Raw genomic sequence first — 7,714 nt, forward strand, 5'->3', positions numbered from 1 at the left:
ATATAAATATAAATGTAAATCGTACTATTAAATACATTTCTTCATCGTCAGATATCTTCAGATAGATTCGTCAAACTTCTCCGATTCTAGTAGATATTCGAAATCTTCATGACTATAACATTCTTCCTCTCAAACATTATTTCCAGACTTCATCCACAATTTCTTCTGAACTTCCTCGTAGGTTTCTTCTTCAATATTGGAGCAATTTTCAGAACCTGACAATTTGAACATAAATTTGTGCATTTTAAACCATGTTTTCGGCAACCACATTTTAAACTGTTACATCCAGTTTCACAGCTGTAGCTACAGAAGTTTCACTAATGTCAATTGAGATTTGGATATTAGTGGCGTCTGTGTGATCTAATGTAAAAAAGTCGTCATCTGAAAATTTGTCAGGGGCCATATTCCAGCAGCCCTGAATCCAGAAATTCCTTTTTCCATTGAAGCTGCTTTTAGATATGCTTTATAGAACAGACTGGCTAGTTCATAATGCGTTATTTTTTCGTAAGCACGATTTTTAAAATATAAATCACATTTATGATTAAAGCCGCTTTGAGAGGTCCGAAGAAAGTTAGGTGGAGTGGTTGAAGTTTATGTGATGTGTGCGGAGGAATCGATACCATAACGATTCCATTAGCTCGGCAATATTTATATATAGTTAGTGAAATATGACTCCCGTGATTATCCAGTACAAGCAACACCGGATTATCGGTTGTTGCCTTAACAAACTGATTAAAATGTACGATCCAGTCAAAAAATAAATCTTCGTTGATCCATCCGTTTTTGGAGCAACCATATATAGCAGCAATTGGCCCATCTTTCTTCAATGTATGAACCATACGCGCCCTAGGAAATATAAACATCGGTGACACGAATTGTCCTGACGCACTTACTGAACAAACTGCAGTGACATTTTTTCCCCTTTCCCAAGATGTTATCGAGCCAACTGACCCTTTGCAGCCAATATTTTTCTAGGAGTTTGCACAGTCGACATTCCTGTTTCGTTAACATTGTAAATACGATTGGCTGTAAATGTGTACTTTTCCATAACATCTTCTAAGTTCTTGAAAAACCGGTCTACTTCAGGTTTGTTGAAGGCAGTAGTTCGGTTTTGACTTGTACCTTCTGGTTTTCGAAGGTATATCTGGGGATTACGATTTAAAAACAGATCGACCCAATCTTCACCAGCCAACTTCTTTTCGTTATCGAATCTTTCATTTCTTTGTTTTTTTACTTCAAAATCATAGGCCACAGATCTAAGTCTTAAACGAATTATCCCGTAGAAAACATTGGCTAATTCCCAACTCAGACTTTATCAAATTGTTAGCTTTTTTTCTATCCCTTAAAGTAGATTCCGGTATACCGAATGTTCTACCAACTTCCCTCACTGCTCGTCCGGCTTCTATTGCATTCATAACCATTCTCAACTGGTCCTCAGTCCACTGACCCCTTGTTGTTTTTCTTTTATATGTCCTGGGCATTTTTTCTATAATAAATAAATATATAAATAATAATATAATAATATATACAATATATAAATAAATAATAAATAAACAAAGTAAATGCGCGGTATTCCCCAAAGCACGCCTTCGAATAAAAAACAGTTTTTTTGGCAAAGGGTAAAATTCTACTGAACTATACGTTCTGCAATAAACTGAAATTCTAACGAAACCAGTGTTGCCACAATTTAAAAGCTGAATGTAAAAATTGAACTAGAAAATGTACTAAATTGTACCAACTTCAAACAAATTTAATAAAATTATAGAAAGATGTATAAACATAATTTTAAATTAAATTTTTTTTCCAAAAATGTTATAGACTGTGTCAATTATTATTTTAAGGATGAAAAATTTATATAAAGTTTACCGATAAAATTAGCAATGCAGTACAAAAATCTCACGATCTAAATATAAATCAACTTGGCTCTGTTTTCTAATTATTGTTACAATCTAGTACAATTTCTAGTTTATTTTATTAAACGAAAATATAAAACAACTTTATATTTGCAGAAATCAACGATAAAGATAAAAGGTAAGTAATGAAATAAAAAAATAAAATTTCAGACTCAAAAATAAAATTGTATTCTATATTTCATAACACTGAACATAAATCATAAACTTCTTAACATCCTTCTTTCTTGAACTTAACAGTGCAGTCTTCTAAATCTTCTAATATGTTAGAAAATGATAATTCTTTTTACTGAAAAAAAGTACACATCAGATATAAACATAAACTTTAACTGTGTCACTGTGTGATGTTTCTTATAAAATTTAAAAACAAATAATCTTTATAAATTTTTAAAATAAGTAGTTAGACCTTAGACATCACTGTCATCAGTAGTATTATATAATATATTTAGATTTAAAATGTTTTTATTTGGAGTGAAATTAGAACTGGTACCTGCTTTGTATTTTACATAATATTTGGTACAAAGGAGACTTTGACATGTCTTTTCATCTAATCTGTTTCTTGGTTTCGTTTTTATTAAAAATAGTTGAGAAAAAACTCTTTCAGCTGCTGCTGAGGAATGAGGGAGAGAGAGTATATGAGTAACAAATTTTTTCAAATTTAGGTCATAATAATTATCATCATTTTTCTTACAAGAGAACACTTATGACCAAAATGACTCCAAGTCTTTTAGAGATTTTAAATTTTCTATCTCTTGTAGCATTCGCCATTCCAAATTAATATCCTCTAAGTTGCACAAATCTTTTAGCTGAGGAAAAAAATTTAAAATATTTGTGATTGTTGGAATATTTCCTGACATAATTTAGCAGGATTTAGTACAGTTATACTTTTTAAAAATTCATCCTCAAACGGAAAACGTTTTTTTATCTGAACACAGAGTTCAACGTAAAACTCTCTACACTTGTATTGAAAACTTTTTATATCGTCTTCATTGAGATTTTCACAATTTTATTTCAAAAATTGTTCAACTTTAGCTGCCAGGTATAATTGAGATAAATCAACAAAATATTTTTGATTTGATGGATCTAATCTGATAAACTGAAGAAATCTAGAATTTCTTTTTTAATAAATGATTTCAAAACTAATTTATATAGATTAGTAACGTTGTCATAGAGAGATGTAATTTTCGGTTTTTCACTTTGGAATCTAGGTTCAACTTATTTACAACTTCTAAAATAAAATTTAAAAATAATTTGTACACAGGATTTGAAAGAGCGTTAGTTCAATATATTTTGTGATGATTGCAATCTGTCTTCCAAAAGTGCTCCTTGAAAAAGAACAAAGTAAGCGGTTGCCAATTATGTAGTATCTTTTTCACTACCATTTGTAATGAAAGCCATCGAGTTTGACTTGGGCGCAGCAACTTATTAGGTTTCATGTCAAGAAACATTTGGCATTCTCTAAGTTCGACATATCTTTTGCAACTATTACTGAAATAATTGTATATATCTCTTGCAAACTGTTCAATTGTTCTGGGTAGTTTCAGACATGCTACAGAGGCACATAAGTGAAAAGAATGACATGAACATCCTAATACATAGAGATCTGGAATAACAGCTTTAAGTCGAGCTTTCACCCCACTTATATGACCCATCATTACTGAAGCGTTGTCTGCGCCCAAGCCAATAAGATTTTTTATTGGTATTTCATTTTTATTTAAAAAGTTTAAAAGTTTTTGACTAATAGACTGTGCCGTACACTTCTCGAGTTCTATGAGAAGTAAAAATTTGTCTCGCACTTTATTTTGTACTTCATCAAAATATCTGACAACAACAAGCGACTTTTTTGTTCCCACATCGGTAGTTTTGTCTATAATAAAAGAAAATGAAAGACTCTTCATTATTTCTACCATCTCCCGTCTATATTTTTTCGAAAAAATTTCTTTCAAAATTTTAGTGGACTTTGTCCTGCCACATCTAACATCCATGATATGTTCGCAATTTGGACACACATTATTAATTAAGATGATCATACATTAAGGAAGATGATCCATTAAAGTTATTGGCAAGTTATGTTCTGCTATGAATGCTATCATTTTTAATTCAGATTCTTTATTCATTAATTCTTGTTTTTTTTTTTAATTAAGAAGCCACTTTTTTCAATAGAAGGAGTTAATTGTTGTGCTTTTTCATTTGCTTTATGTACTTCATTAATTTCGTGGCGTTTTAAATGTGCATATCCCCCTTTCAAACTTTTATTACAAAGTTTACAAAAGGATAGGCCTTGTTTATTTTCTGGCTTCACATTTTTTAACCATTTAAATTCTTTAAGCCATTCAGTTTTGAAATTTTGTTTATAATATTTTTTTAATTTTTTGATAGGAAGTCCGGTACTTGAATCAGAATCACGACTGGCCACTTGTACTTTTGAAATTGATTTACTTTTTAATTTTAAATTTTCTGTTTGTTTTGCCTTCTGTTTGTTTTAGGACTGTCAGGAGTGTCGGGTTTTTCTTTTCTCGAATATGATGCATGTGTTCCTTCAGTAGAAGTTGTGGGACAACTCGTTGTGGCCGTTGTGGGACGACTCGTCGTAGGTTGACTTACCGTAAAAAAGCTGCAAGAGATTTTTTATTGTATTGTTTTAAAATTAGAATATTTTGAATAAAAATACTAACCTTTTTATTGTTACTTTCTTCACATTTATAATAAATATTTTTTCTTTAAGTAGTTATTTTTGTCGTCTATCAGTTTTATCGCCTGTGATATGGCTTGATAGGGGGGTTTTTTCGTTTTCCTCGGGTGAGAAAGGTTAAGATGTATGGCTTCATATAAGTGTAGTAGGTTATGTTCTGTAATTAATCTAGTTTCCACCGAAGTCGTTAATTCGCAATTTGAGTCGATGGATACGGATAGTGACTGACTGCGCTTCTGCTTTGATCCACAAGTTTTGAAAACTAGTGGAAACAGTGCATTAAACCGAAGCAGGATCGGATTCAAGACTTCGGTGGAAACTAGACCATTGTAAGATTGTAACCAATCACAGTTAAGGTGATTCTAAAGCCGTGATCCTAACCGGTTTTTTTAGCAGTAATCTTTTAATTGGCTTTATAGAAATGCAAAATTCTTGTCTAGAATTAATTAATTCTAAAACCGGTTAGGATCACCTTAAGCACAGAATGCTTTGACTACTGGTATTGACTACAACCTTATGATTCGACATCCGACAGCAACATACGACTGATTGTGGAATCGAGGATTTGGACCGATTTCTAGCATCGTGTATACAAAGCTTAAGCCCGGTGTCCACGATGCAAGAACTGTGTCCAAGTTTCGGTTTAAGCCAATCAACTTGCAGCTCTTACAGAAAAGCAGCAGTTTCATTGGCTTAAACCGAAACTTGGACACAGTTCTTGCATCGTGGACACCGGGCTTAAGCCTTGTATACACGATGCTAGAAATCGGTCCGAGTTTTGGTTTAAGCAAATCAACTTGCAGCTCTTACAGAGAAGTAGCAGTTTTATTAGCTTAAACCGAAACTCGGACACAGTTCTAGCATTGTGTATACAAGGATTCACGCCCCATGTGAAACCAGATGTCGACGGGACATAAAACCAATATCGAAAACTATACAACTAGTTTCGTTCTCTCTATTTAGGCCCGATTCAACATGGCCAGTTAGCTAGTAGTTAATTCTCACTCTCCGTCTCTTTCTAACTTCGAGGCTAGAAAGATACAGAGAGTGAGAATTAACTACTAGTTAAGCTAACTGGCCACTTTTGAATCGGGCCTTAAGCCTTGTGTCTACGATGCTAGAAATCGGTCCGAGTTTCGGTTATAAGCCAATCAACTTGCAGCTCTTACAGAAAAGCAGCAGTTTCATTGGCTTATAACCGAAACTTGGACCGATTTCTAGCATCGTGGAGCTTTATAGTATAGCGGCTGGTCAAACGTTACGAACACAATTTTTTGCTCTTGTTTTTGACATTGCTTAGCCGCTTCTACCAACGATGTAAAAATGTTATAATAATCACTCGGTGGATTTTTTATAAATGGTACAGGAACAATTTTTGAAACATGATAAATCAAATTAGTATGTAACTTCTCCATAAACCCATTCCAACTATCGGATTTGTTATTTGCAAATTTTGAATAAGTCCATGTAAAATCTACTGAAGAAATTTCATAGTTTTTCTTAACATCTAAAACATCTTCTGTTTTTAATCCATCAGAGTTTTTGTTTTCAGAATGTTTCAATTTCACGAATCCAATTTCACCTATTTCTTCAGAAGATGGAATCTGTTTTAATCTAGAGATGCTTTCCTTTGAAGTAACACTAGACGCCGGAGTAACCATTATTCCACCAATTGCATGGAAAGTAATTTTGCCATCAATCATGCATGTATTATGATCGGCATTGTCATAAACGAATTTAACAGATGAATCTGGAGAAAGAATATGATTAGCAGAGTTCTTGATAATCAACGCTTCAAAGCGCAAAGTTTCTTTGTATGAGGAACACAAACCTAAATTGGATAATCTTTCGAGGCATATTTTTTGTGAATCATAGACGACAAACCAAGTAAAATTGGAGATAAAAAAGAACGTGACCTTACAGATGTGGTGATGCAATGAGACATTGTGGCCACTTTTTTATCCATCCTACGAACGTTATTTTTACTTTTTTCTTTATTACTCTTACACACAACATTAAAAAAAACTTCAGGAAAAGTTTCAGGAGCATCCTTGAAAAGATTGCCTTCGTTTAATCGAGAGTAATTCATATCATATACTTTAGAAAGTATATCTTCTAAAACAATTTTAGCAGCCATTTCAACAATTCTAGTTCGTTCGTCTTCTTTACTTTTTAATCTTTTTTCCTACCTATCAAGGTATATATATATGTAAGATATATATTCAACAGGGTAGGGGTTAAAATGAAAATTAATATGCATAATAAAAATAAAAAACAAATATATTATTAAATTTGTGAATTGACATTACAATTTTACTCTTCCAGCTTTTTGTTCGGCAAATAAATCTATATCCTTGTCATAACTTAACTCGTGTGCAATACGATTTTATATCGCTAAGATTGAAAGACCCTATAAGCGTTCCTGGCTCATAGAAAATCGCAAATAATTTTTAATCAGTTTTAGTTTGCTAAAACTTCGCTCGAAACTTGCAGACATAGTAGAAAGCGTAGAGTAAATTCGCAGAGCAATACAAATATTAGGGAAATCATGCGCATAGATCTGTTGCAAGAGATAAAAACTGTTTCTATCACCAAATAAAACTGGTCTACTAGTTTGGTAGCGAATATACAAAATGGCAGAAGAAGCACATATCTTTCATATTAATCATGTGTTGAATCTCGAAATATTCCACCCAACCCGAACATTTGAAACATCAAAATTTCCCATTCAAATCATTCTTTCGATTGGTTTAAACCGTGTGGAAATCCGTCTACTATTTTGCGAGTTAATTACCCATATAAAAAATGGCAGATGTAGCATATATCTTTCATATTAATCATGTCTTGAATCTCGAAATATTCCACCTAACTTCAACATATGATATATCAAAGTCTCTCTTTTCATTCTATCTCTCGATTGGTTTAAATCGTGTGAAAATCCGTCCATCAGTTTCCGAGTTATTCACCGATATATCTTTGATTTTGTATACGTGTTGAACCTTGAAATGTTCCACCAAACCTCAACATATGATATATCAACCTCTCTACCTCAATTTAATCTTCCGTTTGGTTCAAACCGTGTGGAAATCCGTCCACTATTTTGCGAGTTAAT

The 7,714-nt window shown here is 32.7% G+C and overlaps 2 pseudogenes; both read right to left on the minus strand.

The window, feature by feature from the left end:
* Positions 1-2,257: 2,257 nt before the first annotated feature.
* On the minus strand, positions 2,258-3,187 carry LOC130445811 (uncharacterized; annotated as a pseudogene).
* On the minus strand, positions 2,478-4,146 carry LOC130445380 (uncharacterized; annotated as a pseudogene).
* Between the last annotated feature and the right edge of the window lie 3,568 nt (positions 4,147-7,714).

Source organism: Diorhabda sublineata, chromosome 6 (assembly GCF_026230105.1).
Source record: "Diorhabda sublineata isolate icDioSubl1.1 chromosome 6, icDioSubl1.1, whole genome shotgun sequence".
NCBI classification, from domain to species: domain Eukaryota; kingdom Metazoa; phylum Arthropoda; class Insecta; order Coleoptera; family Chrysomelidae; genus Diorhabda; species Diorhabda sublineata.